The sequence below is a fragment of the Punica granatum genome, chromosome 5 (assembly GCF_007655135.1).
Source record: "Punica granatum isolate Tunisia-2019 chromosome 5, ASM765513v2, whole genome shotgun sequence".
Classification (NCBI taxonomy): Eukaryota; Viridiplantae; Streptophyta; class Magnoliopsida; order Myrtales; family Lythraceae; genus Punica; species Punica granatum.
In genome coordinates this window covers 21510885-21532457 of record NC_045131.1, presented here as the reverse complement: position 1 = coordinate 21532457, position 21573 = coordinate 21510885, and the positions used below count along the sequence as shown (strand labels likewise).

Genomic DNA, 21573 nt, shown 5'->3' with positions numbered 1-21573 from the left:
TTAAGGAGATAAAAGGATATCACCCACATGATAGCCAACATCAAACTCAATTGCGAACCCCAGATAGAATTCCAACAATATAGACCTAACATATATACTAAAAAAGTTATAGAAACTTCTTGAGAGCTAACTTGAGAGGATCATTCAACTACAAAAACCGAAAATGTTCCAATTTGTATTCCTTAGCAAAAGATTAAATTCCTTAAAATAATTATCAACACCCTGTTTTGGCCCACTAGTCCAAACAACAGTGTCAACAATAATTTCGACCATGACTTGAGTATTGATACAGAAGAAGGCTCAACAGAGCAAGAAATCACTATTCACCCTCAAGTCAGCAGAGTCAAGTGGATGACATGGACAAACAATAGAAGAACTTCATTGGTCATCAAAAGCTAACAGAGTGACTAGAGAGCTCAACAACATCCAAAATCGGCATTTTCAGAGTACAACACGGACAGTCATATTTTTCGATAGTTCGCTCGACCATCGGAAGATAGCCAATATTTGACTCCAAAAATCCACATCAGTGCTAAACATATGAAAAGTGTCTTCAAATGCATTTCGCAAATCGTATGCTCTATACATAACAACTTTCTGTATACAGACAACTTTTCAGTGGAAGTCCAAAAATGTTGATTTCTCAGAGAAAAGTTAATTCCAAATGTCAGATGCGGCCATATCCCACAAGCACACAGAGCATGTGCAATGCTTCAAATTGTCTCTTGGAAGCCATACTGACATTTCAAATGACTTCCGAGCGACATAACAAGCCTACCCTTCTTCGAAAATGTATAACCGGAGACCGATTTGACGGAATAACAGCAAACGAAATTGACCTTGCATTGCCTTGAAAACTCCAGCGGACAGACACAATTGGGCAAAACAGACAGCAAAACCCTTTTCAATTTCCTAAGTAACCTCCGAGGAGCATAAAAAACAATTTTTAGTGGAAATCCATATCCGTAGGTCCTCTTTGGGGAAATTTGACGCCGGATGCCTACTTTACACAGTGCTAGCCTTCCCAAGGCTCAATGTGTAATTGTTGGAATCAATTACACAAGTAATCTAGACCTCCCGAGTAATGCTTTAAAGGTCTCAGATGTATTTTTCAAGTCCCTAGAGGTCCAATTTCGACAAACAAAGATCACAGTGATCTCTGAAGCACCCAAGCAACTCAGAAAACAATATGAGAAATCTAGTTTCGGCCTCCTAGGACATCTCCGGCTCCACATTTGCATTACTGGCTTAAGGGTCAATTGTTCACGTTGTTTGACAATTTATGTCAAAATGACCAACGTGGGATGTAGATGTAAGATATGCTGTCAAAAGCGGTTAAATTCGCTATGGTCACCTGAAACGAGCAAAATCGGCTTTCGAACCTCGTACGAACCCGAGGCATTTTTTCACAAAAAATGCCAATCTTGGGCTTATTAAATCAGTTTTCTCGCGTATATCGACAATTCGACGTTCAATTCGAACCACAAGCTTCAAATACGCGACCAATCGAGACCCGAGCTTTCTCCCGATTTTTCCTAATGGGCCGTGAGATCCACAGGCTGCCCAAGGGCAGCCGCCCCTTTGCCCAATTCCCCTTGTCTTCTTCTCTTCTTCTCTTGCTCACTTTAAGATCAAAATATCTTGAAGAAGTTGAAGATAACACTCAAGCCTCACTTCCATCACGATTAATGCTTTTTTTAACTCTTCTTCATCAAGATAGCATGGATGACATTCATCCTCATCTTCATTAAGCTAACCAACTTTTGCTAATGATGCCCTTAATTGCACTTAAGCTTTGCCTATATATTGTATAATGTACATTAAGTTAATCACTTTTAGCTTCTTGCCATCTCTCTAGTTTTCTCCCTCTAGGAAATGCTCACAAACTTCTTAGCAACCAGCAGCAAGCATAGTAACCGTAACTCCCAAGTAACAAGCCCAAAACTGATAAAACTTAAGTAGGAGATCACTCAGATTCTCGGTGATCATTGTTCTGACTTAAATCCAACTTGACCAAAATCCATATTCCACATATTTTGGACCCATGGAGATGATTTCTGAACTTAGATTTTTCATTTGAGTTCTCTAACTTTTCGTTTCAGGTTGATTCCGTGCTCAGTCGCACCTTAGCCGCACGCCCAGGGGCTCGAACGCGCGACCATGCGCTCAGACGCGCGCCCAGGCATTCCAGTGCACTCCAAATGCCCGAGCACCTGCGCTCTGATGCCTGCCCGCGCTCCAGCGCGCTCGCCCGTGCCCCAGCGTGCCGCTAGCTCTTACGCTTGCGTCCAGACGCCCCCCAACGCTCACGATTCGCGCTCCAGCACACTCGAACTCCTGTGCTCGTGCACCTAAGCACCGTCCTCGCATCCAGCCGAGTCACCCGACTCTCCAGCCCTTCTCCTACTCTTTCCTCGCATCCCGAGGCTAGGTATAACATTCCTGACTTAGAGGAGTTAGGTCTTTTTACATTTCTTGCATGTTTATGGAGTTATATGGTGTATCAAGTATATTCACTTGCAAGATTACATTTTTATGCATTTTCCATGTTATATCATCCATGTTTATCCTTGATTTACGTGCTAGCATGTCGGGAAACACTTGGATCATAGTCAAGAAGAACATCCCAACCCGGGAAAAGCAAAAGAGCTCACGGGTTGGCCTCCTAGAGAGGTAACCGAATGCTCTCTTGCTCTTTTCGGGCAAGGAACGATCTTCTTGACCCGATCTAAGTCCGATTCCCGAGTTTCATCGTGTTTTCCCACAAGCATGAAGTCGGTATTGTTTTATCGATTCCTTAAATAACATGTTTGTGTATGTTTGCAAGTTTAAATGTGTTATTCAAATCATGGCAATATCGACTTTTGTTAAAATCGTGTTATTTATTATGTTTGTTGTTTGAGCATGCGAGAAATGATTCGAAACGAGACGGGGAAACCTCGTGGAATTCGATTCGGGCCATGGGACCTCTCGACTCTCTCCAAAGAGAAGTGGCCAAGAGCTTCATGGACTTATTTGGGTCCCATGAGGCTTCCTCTTCCCGTTTTAAGTCTGTTCTCGGATTCCGTGTAATTTGCAATTTCAATAGAATCGCAAATCTCGCATAAAAAATTATATTTTCGAAGCAATACGCATGGATTTGTAATTCGATGACTCTTACAGGCCTATTAGGACCCGAGGGTGTTTTTAGTCATGTCGACCGAATCATCCTCGGTCTTTCTTGACCCGTCTTGGTCGCCGAATCATGAATCGTTTTCAATTAATGCATTCGGCAATAACCTTCAGCATTAATTTCACGAACGGGTTAATCGGGACGCTGTTAATTCATTCAATTTTAACTACTTTACCCGAATTGGACATTAATTTGTAACTCACGTCGACAAATTTCAAAACGGTGTTAATGCCCTTTTCAAAACTCGCATACTTTCAAACTCGAGACATGCAATACGAAGTAATATGGACGTTTAGGAGAAACTTGTGTGTTTTGACTTGAGTTTCACTTGATTTCAGGTAATTCAGATCGGAATACAGAAGCTCCTTTTAGACCACTTCCAGATAGATCGACCAAATCTTTGGCTTTTACAAGGTTCTCGCATAACCCTGAAAGATCCAAGGAATTGGTCGACGCCGGTTACAGGCCGAGGTGGCCAGTATTGCGTTGTTTCCCTTTTCTGAAAACAAATTTTCAAGTCTAGGGCAAGAACGTCATTTTGTGATTTAGCGACATCCTAGGGTTAGTTTGACAGAAACACGACGGTATCGGAATGGGAATGGGCTACCTGTTCAGGTGCAGGTTCATCTGCATAGTCCTTTGTATTCCTATTGATGAGTTTCTGTCATTCCATCATAGTTTAGGATGTTAGTCGGGTATCCTGCATCAAAACACTAATCATTTCACTCGACCTAACCAAACGCTAGAAAATGGTTAGGTGGAACTCTAGGTTCCAAATCTAGAGTCAAAACACAAGTTTTGGATGAATTCAGTGTAACTTTAGTGTCACAACACTGAATCGCTGTAAAAGCAATCCACGCACATGAGACTTGACTACGGACATCCGATATGTCAAGTTCTCAAACTAAAGCCGAATGCTAAAATGTTAGCATGCATTTGTTTATCTAGGGTAGGATTTGCATGCCAAAATACCCCGGATCAACAACTTGTTAAAGCACGTACACTTGACCATAACAGACACTTTGTCTGTTATTAACATGTTGCGTGTTATCTTCTGTACTTGTTCGTTATACGGGTCGAGCCTGATCCCTAGGACGAACATCACAGGGTTCAACGCCCTATTCATTGATCACAGGGTTCAACACCCTAATCATCACTCACAGGGTCCAATGCCATATTCAATGAGAGCGCATATCGAGTTTCAGTTCTTCGGTTTTTCCCTAAACTCAAGGTGAGTTGGAGTGGAATAATAACCGAACGAGAGTTTATTGGAATTCAACTATTCGTAATTTGTATTTATTGTTTTCGAGAGCATTGTAAGGATTTTATTTTGTACATTCATTCTGTAAGAATTCTAGTCGGTGAGCGAACGGTCCGAGAGTAGAATTAATCGAATCGGTCTAATGCTTGCCCAAAGGAAAGTAAATCCAAGATCTCGCGGTTCTAGTTCACCCAGGGATTCAACCTCCGTGGTTTGATGAACTGTAACGTAAGATTGTGAACTAATTATCCGACACACGGGTTTACTTCTCTCTCGGCTTCTTGATCGACATCGTTTAATTCATCGAATTTTCGGTGTCAAAATGTGCGAGCCTAGTGCAACTTAATTCACACGGTAAATAATTAAAATGCAAGCCTAGCAAACCAGAGTACCAAAAGGGCGTGCGAGATATAGGCTCGCACGTGACATGAACTCCAGAACTCGGACTTTCCGGTTCCGCACAGACCAATACCTTAGCAAAACTAGGTGTTCCATAGCCCTAAACCCGAGTAACTTATCCGCCATCGACCTTCGAGTAGTAAAATGATAAGTGGCGACTATTTCTCACGTTTGTCCGTCACACATCGCCGGGAAGGTGGACACTCCTTAGCCGCGCGATCCAAAAGCGCGCATGTAGGTCTCGATGAGAGTCCATATTCGGGTCTGTACAATAATCAAAAGTACAAAACATAAAAAATCATAACAAAAGGTATTTGAAATCATCAAGAAGTTTCTCGGGGATCAAAACCAATAGCTAAAGTCTACAAAATCTCCTAACCTAAGCTTTGATATCAAAATTGTCATAACTCGAAATTTCAGCAGAGTTTCCCCTAAATTTGCCTCGATATCCATTATCACATAAACTATTCACATGAAAACCTGCTTTCCATAAACTCCCAAAACATATAAATAACCAATCCAGCAAACTCAAATATGTATATATACTTCTCAAGAGATTACTTTTTCGTACCTACATCAGTAATACAACTAAACAAAATTTTCAGGTCGTAACATTTCAAATCAATTCTATACAAAAAGAATATCTATCAAATAACTAAGGTCTCTACCTTGTTCTTTAAGCTGATCCCCGATATCAAAAGAGTTCTCCTATGCTGCTAGTCTAGCTCCTAGCTCATCTAAAAAATATATGCAGAGTGTGAGCTGCATCTCAGTGAGCACTATATTTTAAAGCAAAATGACTTATTATTAAATATATATTAAATTAAAAATAACCAAATATTCAAATAAATTATACAATCACATCCAATCCACCTATCAGCTCACCCGTGCACATACACAGTATATATATAGATACAAACTATAATAATAATTATATTCATTATAGTAACTAAATTTAAGTTCTACTAATAAATACACGTAACTCTTCCAACCATTTCTCTAATATCTGATACCACATAAACATCAAATATCCATTCATTAGCATTCCATAGAAACTCACAACATAATCACTTGACAGATCAAATTCCAGCAACAACACGGCTTTCACAGAATAATTTCAAACAATCTCCATAATCATCACATCTCTAGCAATCTCAACAATCATCACATCACCAACAATCTCAACAATCATCACATTTCCAACAATCATACCAGACAAATAATATACAACGCAACCAATCAATATAGCAATAGAGTTGCATTTTCACGCAACAAGTTTGGACGGTACTATGACCCCGCACATCTCATTCTGGCCCCATTTTCTATTCCGCCGGGTCCAGCAGCCAGTCAACCCATATTTATATTTTGCCGGGTCCAACGATCCCATGGCTATAGTTAAACAATAACAAGAGCATAATCAATTGCAACCATGCCATATCATCTCATATATCATCATACATAAACACAATCGCAATCACATTACAATGACAACATGTTATCATCACATAACTCACACACAATTGGCATACACAATCACACTGCATATCTCAAATCAAAATGAAACATAAAAGGGCAATATCTCTCAAATCAATTCACACAACATAGCGAGACCGATTTCTTAATCTCTAACTATCATAATATTCTTCTTAAATATTTATATAACTATAATACATCATTTTATAAGGGAATAGAGTACTCACCGAACACCCAAAATATTTCATTAGGTCGATTCTTCGAGATGCAAAGCTCAATCTCCATAATCCCTATTAATTATAAGCATAAAAATCAGATAACACACAATACAATAGTTTAAGTATACATACTAGTGATATTAGATTTTCATTCCAAAAGAAAAACTAACATTAACACTTTCATACTCGATCTGGCTTTATTATCCCTCTGTTCATCTATCAATGTAAAATAATTAATGAGAACATAACCTCCTCTACCTCCTCCAAACTTTACAGAACAGTACTCACATAAAATCCTAGGAAAACCTCTCTTACAACATATCTTATCATCATTTAATAAGTTGCTCTTTTCCAATTCAATCCAAGTGTATAGATAGAAACCAATGATTAGAAATACAAAGACATCAGAATAATGCCTAACAACATCATCTTTCTTCTCCTTCTTCTTTTTCCCAGCACAATTAACACTTGATTCAAAAGTTCCGATTTGAATTCCACTTTTAATTTCCCAATTTAGCAATTTAATTATATCGCACTCTTCAATTCACCAAGGAAAAGACACAATTGAATAAAATGGTCTCTCAAAACTCTAAGCTCAATAATCTGTACCCAAAGCATCAATAATCTAAATGGGTCTATAAGCTTTAACAGCTCCCCTCACCATCAATTTGACTAACCCAACTTCCAAATTCACAACAAGAGAACAATCAACTAAAAGAAACCCATACAAGCCAATTGATAACAAAGGAAATCAACTAATAAAAGAACTTCATTCAGCATAACCTCTATATTCCATCCAACCAAAATCCTTTGCATTACAAGCTCTAAGGTCACAATTGACTCTAGAAATTAGATAAATATATGCAGCAATATAGTTCGTAACAGAATCCACCGACATGCATGAACGTTAAGTTGATCCATGAACTTACCCATTTCCATTTAGCAACTCAATTGGCTTATACTGTTTCATAAAAGAAACCACATGAAAGCATCAAATCAGAAAAAATTTCAGCAATACCAACCTAAACACCATGGATGATAAATTCAATTTCAAGCTCAACTCCCTCTTAGGTCGTTCTCCTAATGCCCTTACCCAAATCAGTCTGTCAACTGTTCCTACCTCCTCTTAACTCTTCTTTCTTCTTCTTCCTCTTATGCGAACACAATTTTGAGCCCTCTGTCATCCCCTTGCTTTGCTCTTCCCGTCTCTACTCTCCCTCTCTCTCTCTCTCTCTCTCTCGTTGCTTCCTTCTCTTCGAATCCCCCAGCCAAAACAGAGCCGAAAATGAAAAAAAAAAAAGAAGAAACAAACAAATTAAGTGAATGGAAGGCAGTGGAAGCTCATGGGGGGAAAAATTGTGGGCCACTAGAGCCCATGCCTTCACACTTTCTATTTTTTTATATGTTATTATTTCTACAAGATGAAAGTTCAATATATATAATATATAAATATATATAAGCATATGGGTATTTATGCATATTTGAAAAATATTTCGGGTTCCCCTTTTTTTTTTTTGAGCTGGATGACCAAAAACACAACTGTCCTATACTAGGCCTTTTTTTTTTCCTCATTACAAACGGGACTCGTGAATTTTTAAACGGAATAGAAAGTGGAGGAAAATTATAGGAGCACGAGGACTACAAATGGTGAGAATCAGATTTATCATCTTTTGTTCTGGTCATTTCTTAGGCATTCTTAATTACCGATGGAGAACAACAATTTATATTACATTTATTATCACCAACTGCCGTGCTACGTTATTAATTGATAATGCTAGAAAGCTGGACAAGAATTTCGATGTCTATTTTTGTGGGCTTCTATCTGATCATGTTCATACGTGTACCCCATGTTCCTCCAAATCTGTAAAACAACCAACTCTCTGTACTTTGCAGCTCAGATAAAACGACAATTACATCAAATTTCAGAGGTAGAGAAGTCCTCATTTTCAACCGGAAAAAAGTTGTTCAAGATTTGCATATGAAATTACAAATTAATGGCATTCGTTTGCCATTCATTTGCTTAAAAATTTAATCGAAAATAACTTGATCCATGATTCCTTTTATCCTTCTAGATCTGCATGTATCGTAGAAGTTCTGATCCGAAATTTCAAGATCATTCTTTTTCTTAAATTTTTCGCGGGCTAAGGCCGGGCTTGGGCCTAGTTCAAAATCTAATGAAATTTGGCTTCCTCGCATAGCTGTCTCGGAACAGTTCATGTAATCATGTCAACATATAAAAATAAAATCAAGATGAGAAAAATATTGTCCTGTGGTTTCCTAATATAGACCACGTCCACGATTAATAAACTATGTGGATTATAGATTTTCAAAACTTACATAATGAGTTGATTCAAGTGGTTCGCCTTCTATTCCCCTTAAACAATATCACAGGTTTAAGTCTTGTGAATTAAAAAAAATTCATGCGCTGGGAGAGTTTTACCCCTTTAGTGAGATGATTACACTCGAACTAAAATAGTAAAGATCTATTGGACTTATGAATCCACCAAAAAGAGGTTCAAAACTTGTTTGGGAGCTCACTCCATAGCTATTAATGGAATATTGGACACAATCATCCCAAACCCTATTTTACAGTTTTTGCATGAATTTTACATTAACACAGCCGAAATTGAAGACACATAATTGATGAGCATTTTGATCCATGCAAGCTTCTTCTTCCCTATGCTTTCTTTACATATTAATATCACTACCTTAAGATACTAAATCCAAAAATATTAGAACCTATCAAAGAGGGTGTAGCAAGTGCAGTAGCACAAATTATCGCTGCCTCGTTTGTCAACCAAAAGGTTATAGGTTCGATAGTTGTGGTGAGATTATCCATACCTTTTTATTAGCTATTAGAATTTCTATTTCATTGTATTAGACCCACAAACCTCCCTTATAATCGATATCTATTAAAACCTAAAAGAAACCTTGGCTTTAATTCTCTATCCTCATGTTTTCAGGTACACATTCAATCTACATGTTGGCCGACTAAACAATCAGGATTTTCCCAAAAGCAGGTTGTGTTTGGTTTTAGAGTTCAGTAAAGTTGAGTTTTTATTTTAATTGATTTGTAATGATTGTGTTATTGAATTATGATAAAAAGTGTGAAAAAGTTATTAATAGTTGAGAGAAAGTAACGATCGTGTTATTGAATTATGAAAAAAGTAATGAATAGTTGAGAGAATTTAGTATTAAAAATTGAATTGAATGGTTAAAAAATTGAAAAAAAATGTAAAAGTAATAATTGTGTTATTGAATTGAAGATAAGTAGAGTAGAGTGGAGTAGAGTTAAAAAACTTTTTTAAAGCCAAACAGGCAAGTTTCACTCACATATATCACACTTAGAAAATAGATTTATTAGGGCACCTCTTATGAATTTACTTGATGCTTGTTTGTCGAGTTTAAGTTTTCATAGTTTTTCTTCTTCTTTTTTTTTACTTTATTTCCTAATTATTTACATCAAATTATGTATATTAGGATTCAATGGTTGTTGGTTCCTTTTAATTTATTTGGATTCGTTTAGTTTTATTGTCTATTTTGGGCTCTAAGTTATCATAATGTTTATATAGATTAAACCCTGAGGAATGAGTGTACACCTCATTTCTTCAGGACCCAGATGGGCCACGAAACAGAGTTGTTCAATTTTAATGGGCTAAGCAATTCGATGGTGAAATTACTCATTTGGTATAAAATGTTTTATCGATTTAACACTTTCATACAAATCTAAAAAATTATATCAATAAACTGAAATCGTTTTAATTTTGTAACAATCTTGTACAATCCGTCAATTTTAACAGTCCGACGTTAAACTCTGTTGACGTGGCTACCTACATGTCCAAGTTACGATGATGTGGCCTGGGATGGCTCTTTTCTATTGACGACGATGCTGCTATGGGCAGGAATCAAAGAAACATAGAGAAATCTAAGGAAACAGAGAGATTATCACTTCCTTTCACACTTGGAGAGAAATCTAGGGTTCATTTGGGGCAAGATCTGATCGAGAACTCTGGAAGCAAGTACTCACTCTGAGTATCTTGACTTGAGGAGGAAAGGAGCATCAATCGAAGTGAAAAGAGTCGACTGAGCCGATGATGGGGTTGACGATATTGAAGAACATTCCAAATTCGGTTCAGCCGAATCCAATTCTTGAAATACCACGTCGTAGTTCATATGCTTTGAGGAAAATACTGAAGCTGAGAATGCATGCTTACCTGTTATTAAACATTTGATTGGAGATTGGGGGAGAACTTGGCTTTGGTATGACAGCTGGCATCCTCTCAGTCCTCTCTATTGAGCTTTGCGAGGGAGGGGAATCTGGTGTTCTCGTTTAAATTCTCAGTCCAAAGTTGCTGAAGTCATTGAAGGTAATGGCTAGAGTTGGAAGACCTCGAGGATTCCTGAAATGGAGACCATAATAGAAGGCTACAAGTCTATTGTTCCTTGTGAAGGAAAGGAGGATGTAATTACATGGATTTCACCACCCTATACGGCAGTTCAATGTTGCAACTGCCTCAAATGTACTTAGAAGGAAAGCTGCTGTGAATACTTGGCATAGAATCATCTGGTCTTCTCCACTATATTTCCACATTGCTTCATTTATTGGCTTGCTGCGGTAATAAGTTTAAAACTCTAGACACAGTTGCTAAATGGAAAGGAGGAGTGGACAGCACGTGTGTTTTCTGTCATGGTGCTGTTAAGAGTAGAGATAATCTCTACGTTGACTGTGCTTTCTCCACCAGTATTTGGAAGACTGTTTTGCATAAGCTTGGTGAAAGGAGAAGTCCTCGAGATTGGAGTTTTGAGTTGCAGTGGGCTTCTATCAATATAAAGGGTAGTCTCTAAGGGCTGCTATTGCTAGATCGGCACGGCATGCCTGTAAATATCATATTTGGAAAGCGAGGAATGGAAATATTTTTGAAGGGATTGCTCTCTCAGAAAGCAAGGTGGAGGAGTGCATCAAACAAGATGTGAAGTGCAGGTTAATGGGAGTTAAGGGTCTGCATCAAAAAGTTCGAAATAATCAGCAGAAGAAGTTGTTAGATGATTAGGGACTCTCTTAACTATCTTCAGCTGCTTGTGATTTTTGTCTGTAATTGTCTTTGTACCCATCAGCTTTTTGGGTCCGTTTGACTGCACTTTTTTTGAGGCCTGCGAGCCTGGTTTGATTAAGCTACGAGCCTTTCCTTTTTTTTCTTTTTTTCTTTTTTTCTTTTTTTGAGTTGAGGCACGTTTATACCTTTCTGTTGTATTTGGCAGTATTAATAAAAGCATTCTGATCGATCAAAAAAAAAACAAAGAAAGAAAGAAGCTGAAACAGGTAATATTTTTTTTATGGTTGCCTTTTGGTTGGAAGAAGCATGTTACTGGTGGAGGATGGTTGCAGGGAAGATGGGATTGTGTAATGTGATTTCATGTGTGAGAATGTTTTGGTTATTCTAGTTGTATGATAAGAGAATGCCCAAGTTACTGTCCAATTGCAACTGGAACCATAGACAGATCACTTAGTAAAATATATGTAAAGTTGGTCACATAGTACAAAACCAATTCACTCCATTTAATTTAGACGTGAAGGTGAGTTGTCCAAATTCTTTTTATGACCGTTTATTAAATGTTTCCTTAGTCTTACATTATTTTTTTCACTATCATCCTGCCAAGCTCGGATTTTTTTTAATTTTTTATTGACAATAATTTCTTTTTCAAATTAGTGAATCTATCTCGTGCAATTCATAGGCTCTACGATATTCAGAACGCTTCGTTTTTTAATAGCATTTTCTCAAATTTGAGGATTTTTAATTTTTATAATAATTTTTTATAGATAATTTTTTATTATAAATTTCAAAAGATCATTCATGATAAAAACTGCAACAAAATATTTTTCTAATATTCTGACGAGATTGTTTCAAAAGATTTTTCAGGATTTTGTTTTAATTTTTAAAAGATATTTTATGATAAAATTACATTTTTCAATTTATAAATTATTATAATAATTATTAATAAAACAGTATTTTGAAAATTTTTAAAAGATATTTTGTGACAATTTGAATAAAACCATATATTTTTCTAATTTTCAGATAAGATATTGTTGATTACATAATACTTAATACTTAATTTAATAAATCATGAACTTCTAATTTGAAATAAAATGAATACCTTTTCATAAGATATTCATAAGATATTGATTTAATGGAATATTTTTGAAATTTTTATAATCTATATAATATTTAATAATTTTAAATGTTTTATTTAAGATAAAAATTTAAAATCTAATCACATAGATATTAGAATTAAATTAAGTATATTTTATAAGTAAAAGAGGAAAAGAAAAAAAAAAAGAAAAAAGAGATGGAGAATTAAGCAGGATTCGAACCGGGGTTCTTTGGGCAAAGCAAACGGCATCACGCCAACTCAACCGATTTGTTGCTTGTATTTGCCTTGAAGGGCTGGGACACGACGCTGTATATGTTACACACCGACTAGTTTTTATTGTTTACTATAATCGTTCGTAATATAATGAATAGTGTGTGCTGAAATATAATGATACTAGAAAAAAGCCCGCGGCAATGCTGCGGGTCGGAAAATAATCATTTGGCTAAAAATAAGAAATGCAAATTTCGATCATCGTTTTTATGAATTTTGATTTAGAGTATATACATACATATATGTATATGACCCTCGGGGATAGATATTCAATACATATGATTTGTCTATAGGCAAATAACTTTATTTGTGAAATTCTAGTATATATTTAGGACCGATAATATTTGACACGACATGATAATACGATATAGATACGACACGGAGTTAAGCAGGTTTGCATTAAAGCTAATGTTTTTTGCCTCTAAACTGGTCAAACCCGTTTAGACAAGATAAATAATCGTGTTTAAACGGGTTCAATCCTTGTAACCCATTTAGACATGGTTAGACCATTTATATTATATATTATCGTGTTAATAAATTTGTTTAACATATTGTATCAATTTATAGAAGAAACTATACTAAAATCATCTAAATTTGTTTATATAAATCACATGTTTATAGTGTTTTTATCATGTCAATCGTGTAGTAATATGTAGTTAAAATTAATAGTATCATATCATGTAGGTATAATACGTACTTAAAGGTAATAATGTCATATCATGTAGGTAAATATACATATACATTTAGACACACTTAGTTAAATGGGATGGAAGTGTCATGTCTGTATCAATCCGTAATTAAACGTGTCGTGTCCATGTTTGAAATTATTGAAACGTTTATTAAACATGTCGTGTTCGGATTTAGAGCTTTCTGACACGAATCCATTTATACACGATCCGTTTAAATACGATACGACACATATTGCCACCTCTATATATATCGATGATGTCAGCACCCCATTTTGGTCCACCGGCTTCCCGCACAAGGATTCCCGACTGAAACTCGGGACACTATTTATCGCCCGGCAATCGGAGGCAAATAGGCGGGCACGGGGTCATGAACAATAAAGAAAAACACGGTCCACCGAAAAAGGCGGAAGAAAGCAGTCAGAAGAACAGACGAACGAGGAATCCCGAAAACAACGGAGCTGGCACTGTGGCACTATTCATCACTGAGTCATCGAAGCACCGAAAGGTGCCCAATATGGGGCTCCAAAAATCCCTCCTAGTGCCAAAATGACCAATGACACGTCCGGGCGCATTTCCGGGACATCCTGCTTAAGCCGGGACACCCCGATCCCCCACGGACGCCTTTTCTAACAGAGCTCCCGGGGTTCGCTCCACTGACAAGCAAGCGGCCCCCCAAAACGGGTCTACAGGCGCCCAGGGACCACCAGGGCCAGGGAACAAGTTTCAGACAACCTTCCGGAACTCGGCTCGATCCCCCGAAGTACGCTTCAGTGATCACGAACGCCTCCCGGTGACGATGAACCTTCGGGTATTTCCACGGAAAGCAGAGACCACAACGATCTCTGAGTACCTCACGATAACCTCCAAGCACCTCAAGGCATTCAAGGCACACTGAGAAAATCCCGGTCGAAGTCCCTAGGCCTTCCCGGGTCAACGGTCCCCGACCGAGGACAAACGGGCCAACAATCCCCCGCGGGGCAAAAGGATCGTCAAAACAAATGCAAGGATGCACAAAGGTCAATCGGGGGTCGAGGGGCGCTAAATTCCACGCCGAACGTCTAAACGGGGAGAAACCGATTCCCGAGACGCTGAGTCGCCCGAACGTTCGTCCACGCGACGCATGGCGATATTGGGCTCGCTCAAATCCTCGTAGTCCAAGCATTCCAAATCTTCAAATTAATTGGACATCGGAGGTCGGACGCGAGCTCAATCAAGTCTCAAGCGTTTGCCGGCTTTTCTCCTAATCGGACGGGACCCACAGCCTAGCCAAGCCAAGCCATCAAGCCGCGGCTCAACCCAAGCCACGGCTCAACCCTCGGCTCGGATTGGACAGCCCAAGCCGCGGCTCAAGCCTCTCCCACCGTCGGCTCCAACTCACCCCCACCACACATTTGAATTTCCCTCCCATCCATCACCTCCCTCCATCCATCCATCACTTCCTATCACATCCTATCACACCCATCACTCCTTCCTTTCCTTTCCCCACACTCTACAAGACATCTACCCCTCCCTAATCCCCCATTGAAAATTCGGCAGCCCTAGGTTAGCCCACTAAACCACACTTAACTTCACTTAATCAAGTCATTAGCCTTCCCTTTATAAGCCCTTTTACCATTAGACTTAATCACTTCTTCAATTTCACTCTCTCTCAAGCCAATCTCTCTCAAGAACTCTCTCAAACCTCAGCCCATCCCCTCACTTCCGTCCACCCTTTGCCAAGGCCGAAACCGGCCAAAACCGCCGGAAAACCACCCGGTATTCCGGTAACCACCCGACCCGACTTAACCCAAAAATTCTCAAACTTCATAGCCTACATATTTCCTACCCCCTAAGTCCATTTCCGGACTTGGATTTTCGATTTGAGGTCCCCAAGACCCCGTTCCAGCCGAAATTGCGATCGGGTCCCGAGACCCTCACCGCGCGCATCGAACACTAACGGCGTGCCATTTCATCCCACGACCTCAGAGAGTCGTGCCATCACATTTAAAGGGTTCCTCACAACCCTCACCCTCCCCCGTGAAGAGGTGGTCACGATCCGAGGGTCGATCCACCGTGCACGACCTCCGTTTTGCCCATTTTTACTAACCGGGTTTCTGTGTTTTCACTGAAACTTCTCTTATCATTTCCGACTTATTCAGGGTTCGGCACGCTCGGAGCTTTCCGTGCCCACCTAGATCTGCCTCTTAGGAGTCCAACGAGCCCGACCTTGCACCGTTCCGTGGTCGGAGCGAGCGTGCCAAGCCGTTTTCCCGCGGTTGCCGCAGCCGCGCCTACCCGAGTCACCTACTGCCCTTCGCCCTAACCGAGTCTTCCGACTCTCAAAGACCACTTCCCCGACTCTTTTCCTCGTGCACGAGGCTAGGTAACATCCCTTTACAACTTAGAAGAGTTAGGACTTTCTATCTTTACTTGTATGAAGTGTTTATACGTTTTAAAAGTCGGTATGCATGCAAGATTTCATTTTTCTTTTAGATCTGAACTTGCCATGCATCCTCATGCAACGTACATGTTCCATCTTGTTATTCTACGACTATATGATCGGGTAAACATGCATGTATACGTGATGTGGTCCGAATCTAGGGGAATGAAACGGATATAGACTCGAGAGAGCCATGGAACCTCCCGGCCGAGCCTCATAGGTGATGGGCCGTGAGCCTCCTTGGCTCCTTCGAGTCCACAACCGCTTCATTCTCTCGGATTAGACCATCTTCACGTTCGGGAAGGTCCTAACCGTGGCTAAGAGGTGTCTAACGAAGGGAATGGCTCGGAATCTAGGAGGGAGAGCCCTTAGATGGTTCGGTTATGTCAAAGGGGCTCACGGCCATACCCTTGCGATGGGTGACCCGTGAGGCTCCTTGGCCTAACCGAACCCCTAGGGCTCTTCTTTCTCCTTGATGCCGTGTATTTCCCATGTAATATCACTAAGACCACCATGAAATAAATTAAGTTCATTCGTTAATTCCATAAATATGACTCGTTGTATGCTTTGTGTGTTTATTCATGTAAACCGTGATCGTGTTAGTCCCGATTTAGGGAAATATACATCGTTCTCATGTGCGGATTGATTGATGCATGCAATGATCGGCTAGGAATGACACGAAAGACCCATCGAGATTCGAACCGGGTCAAGGAGTGTTCGGCCGATCACATTTGGGGGATGGCCGAGCCCTCCTTCCCCTCCTTGGAGCCTCGTTTGGTCTTTCCGTCCTTCCGAAGACGACCCTTGGAATTTTTTTTTTATATATCATATTCCCCTTTAATCATATTCTACATGATTATTATTTATTAGGCTTGCTAGATCCGGACGTCGTACGTCGGAACCGTAACTGCAACGTGAATCAATAATCACTAAAGGATTTCACAAATGGGAAAACGGGATGCGCACCATTCGGTTAACTAAGTCACATGGACTAAATAATCGGGTTAATTGATCCTTAATTGGTAAAACGCATCGATGATTTACGGAACGGCGTGAATGCCCTTTTCCAATAAAATTCACAATTTCAAAATACCGAGATGCGTAACACGAATAGAATTAATGTCTAGGGAATACTCACGTGCCGTGACTCGAGTCCGGGCCCAATTTGAGGCGGCCCGAGTCGGGGCACGAGAGTCCTCCTTAGACTCCTTCGTGCAACACGATCTCCAATTTGTATACGAACACCACGATTTTATCATCCAAGGGCATAATCGTCATTCCGTGATTCACCGATACCTTAGGTTTAGGGAGTTGGAAACACCTAGAACTATGAATGAAAAAGGACAACCCGTTCGGGTACGAGTTTCATTCGTGTGGCCCATTTCGTTCGTCTTCGGTGTTTCCTTCTTCCTATTGTAGATTCAGTGGGGATCATTTTATTTCAGTTACCAAACACGAACAACCGGATCAATCATGCATTTGGCCTAATCAAACACTAGATAATGAATAGGCGGAATGGTAGATTCCAATCTAGAGTCAAAACACGAGTTTGGCTAATTCGGTGAAACCACAGTGACACTTAACTGAATGAGAGTCATAAAACAAACACACACATGTAATTGGCTTAGAACCTTATCCTAGGCCGCCCTCTATGTTTGCCTAGGATAGATACATTGTTTGTTAATCAACCCCGGCTAATAACTGATTAAATCAGGTACATTCGGCCTAATACACAATTCGTTTGTATTCACTGACACTTATCAGTTGTTGTCAGTTGCTTCCTGTATCGTGTCAGTTATATCAGTTTTCTTCTGTTTTGTTCTTGCTTTTGATGATTTATTGCGGTTCGGGCCTGAACCCATAGGTCACGTGTTGTACGGGGTCCAACGCCCCAAACCACCGAACACGAGGTCCAACGCCTCTTGACTCACCGAGCGCGTGCAACCCGAGTGCGGAATGAGATCTAGCCTCGATTCACCGTCACACTCCGAATACGGCCTATGTGGAAGGCGGATTCGGATTGAGCGCGTGAAACATGTTTAGATATCACCCGGGAGCTCGATTGGTCCGACGGTTACAGTGGGAACTAATCGGTTCTCCTGCAAACCACTGGTTCAATCGGACCCGACCCCCGGCTCCTTGAGCCCGCGTTGCCTTAATTTGTTTATCGGTTATTCAAAACACACGGTGAGCTGGAGCGGAATATTGGCCCAATGTAAACCGATCGGGACCCATTTATTTCATTCAGTTGTATTCTGCAATTGTTCGAGTGTACATTGTGAGGATTTTATTTGTATGTTTATTCATATACTTGTAAGGATCCCGGTCGGTGAGCAAGAGGTCCGAGTGTCGGATTGCTTAAGTCGGTCTATCATTACCGAGGGATGAGTGAGCTCGAATAATCATGGTCTCGGTTCGCGCAGGGAATCGATCGTCACGGTCCGAAGAACTGTAACGCCAAGATAGCGAACCGAGTCCTTGATTCGCAGGCCTACTCATCCTTCGGGTTCTTGGCCCAACTCAATCGATTCATCGAATTTACGGAGTCAAAACGGGCGAGTCGAGCATAACTCTAAACCACGCGGTAAATTAGCAAAATGGCAAGCCTAGCAAGCTAGAATACCGAAAGGGCGTGCGGGATATAGGCCCGCACGTAACAGAACCCCCGAATTCGGAATTTTCGGTTCCGTACGACCATTGCCTTAGCATTTAGGTGTACCCCGTACCCCTAGACCCGGGTAACTTGCCGGCCCTCGACCCTCGGGTCGTAAAATGGCAAGTGGCGACTCCTTCTCACGTGCGTCCGTCGCGCTTCCCCGGGAAGGTGGACACCCCCAAGCCGCGTTTGCTTAGGCGCGCGCATGCGTGCCCCGACGAGATGAAATTCGGGTGCGCACAGCTTGGCGACTCCACTGGGGATCTAGAGGGTTCGGGCTCATTCCCGCTTGTTTGTTTGCTTGTCTATTTACCGCTTTCCGCATTTCCCGCTTATCTACTTTACGCATCTTATTTCCCGCACATGCATTGCACATCATACTAGATTCTTAGGGACCTTGTCCGACATCCCACGGGCACCAATATAGGAAGCTAGGTTAGTCAGAGGTTCCGAGTAAGGGAACGGATCGAGTCGGCTATGCCACCGAACCGGCCCCCAAAGATCCTCGCTCGATTTCAAGGAATTCACACCCTTGAGTCGGGAGCCCTCATCCCTAGTTAGCGGTTCTCCCAGTAGCACTAAAAACCATGCATACACAGGGACCGTCATGCTGGACCAATTTTTACCTCCATGCCGTCAACCGACCCCAAGTCGAGTCCTTGAGTTGGCCCGTAGTTTTTTTAGGACGGGCATTTTTGTTGTTTTTATAAGAAAGAGCGATATATACTGTAAAGAACACAACTATAGTTTATCTTTCCGCACTGCATACATTTTTTCGAAAAACCTAGGACATTACATTGATTTGATCCTAAAAATGTTAAGCCGACATCTCCCATCTAGGTAAGGATGGACCGCCCGGCTCCAGGTCTTAGGCTCGAAGCAATCACACCGCCAAGGCAAGACATCATGCGCATCTGGAGGACTCTCCGACCGGTGGACCACGCATTCATCCAGGACATCATCGGAGACGTGGTCATGCTCACCGAGACCCCGGTAGACTGGATCTTCTTGAGGACTGTCACCGAATTTTGGGATCCCGAGCACGCAGTATTCAACTTCCAGGGTACGGAGTTAGCTCCTACGATAGAGGAATACACGGCACTCATCCAGAGGCCCACACCCACGACCCAAGGCATATTCAGGCCCAACCCGTTCACAACCATCCAGGGTCAGCTCTCTGCTCTTCTCCGCATACCCGCTCAAGACTTCCACGAGGAGCTTCATCAAAGGTGGGATCAAGGCATCCGGATGGCATGGCTCTCCGATTGGACGCTCCTCCGCGCAATGACGCCTACTACGGCTTCCTATCAGCGCGATGCTTGCCACGGATTCCTGCTCTTGATCTTTGGCACCCTCCTGTTCCCGTACTCGCCGAACCTCATCGACGGGGCTATAGCCCAAGTCATCCTCCAAGCGGTAGGAGGCCATAGTTATGTGGAGGCTTTGCTAGCCGAGACCGTTCGGTCTCTTGACTATGTCAGGGAGGTTCGGCGTGGAAGGATGAGAGGATCTCCGCACTTGCTACAGATTTGGCTTTTAGCTCATGTCCGCCCGTTCTGCACGTCACATCCGTTCTCCTACATCGCCGATGAGCGCTCGCTGATCGAACGCTTGGCACCGGTCATCCCACCTCCCGAGCACAGCTTCTCGAAATGGAGGCGCTTTTGGCGCGTGCTGACGCCCTCACGATTCCTTTGGGTCGCCCGATGGAACCCCGGCGGCCCCATGATCATGGGATGTCCCGGAATCGTGGGAGTTCCCCTCCTTAGCCATTTGGGGAGCACCCTCATATTTCCCGGCCGAGTAATCAAACAACTCGGCGGCCTACAGGACATTCCCGCCGAGGCGGACCGTCTACCTTTCCGTCTCCAATGGGCCGACTCCACGTCCACAGCCCCCGATAGGTTCCTACAGATTCGGGAGATCCGCCGTCAGCGGGATGTTAGCACCATACAACGCCTGTATTTCCCCGAGCATCCTACCGACGAGGAGCGAGCATTTTCTGCCACCTCAGCATACGTAGCCCAGTTCTACCCGCAAGGATCGACACCACCACAACGGCCTCAGGCCGCCCCGACTCTCCGCGCTACATCCACCCTCGCTCCCGAAGCCGAGAGTTCTATCCAAGCGGCCATGCACACGGAGCTACGGGCCGTCAGGGAGGAACGGGATAGGCTCCGTTGCGAGCTTGTCGACGCTCGCGCAGAGGTCGCGGACTACAGGGAGGTTCAGACACAGCTGACTCGAGCACGCGCCCGGGTCGCACACTTAGACCGGGAGATGGCCCGCTTGGACGCGGAGTTGGATCGAGTGCATAAGAGGGCGCGCAACCTCGCCCATCCTTAGGATTAGTAGGCGCACCCATTTTTTGCCCTCGCTCGAGCCCACGCCACTTTCGAGCGGCCACCGAGCGCAAAGGGATGTCGGCTTTACATTTGTGTTCCTTTCCTTTCTTCCGAATGTTCTATTTTGTAAAACCGTGGAACTTGGAGCCAATCAATGTAATGACATTAGTGTTTTGAAAGCTCATGCATCTCATACATTTTGTCATTTTACTTAATTCCGCACTCATCATTTGAGATATTGGTGTCTGTCCTGACACATTCTTGGAATCTAGGTGATCACCACTAGCGTCACACCGCTACCCGACTCGTCAACGTCTCAGAATGGCGGAAGGAGATCACGTCGATATTTCCGAAGAAGTCAACCCTTCGGTCCCGACCCTCTCTCAACCACCGCAGACACACGCTCTACCACCTCTTACTCCTGCAGGCGTACTCCCCGCATACTCTGGCGCCATTCCGACGCATCTCCCGCCCCCGGCACCTTCAGGGGCGCCTCTCCCACCGGCCTCACCAACATCCGC

At 42.0% G+C, this 21573-nt stretch overlaps 1 long non-coding RNA gene across 1 annotated transcript; it reads right to left on the bottom strand.

The window, feature by feature from the left end:
• Window positions 1-5009: 5009 nt before the first annotated feature.
• On the bottom strand, window positions 5010-7895 carry LOC116206804. The gene is made up of 3 exons (XR_004156804.1): window positions 7546-7895; window positions 6533-6595; window positions 5010-5096 (listed from the first exon to the last, which is right to left on the bottom strand). It is a non-coding gene; the product is annotated as an uncharacterized LOC116206804 (long non-coding RNA).
• Window positions 7896-21573: the final 13678 nt, after the last annotated feature.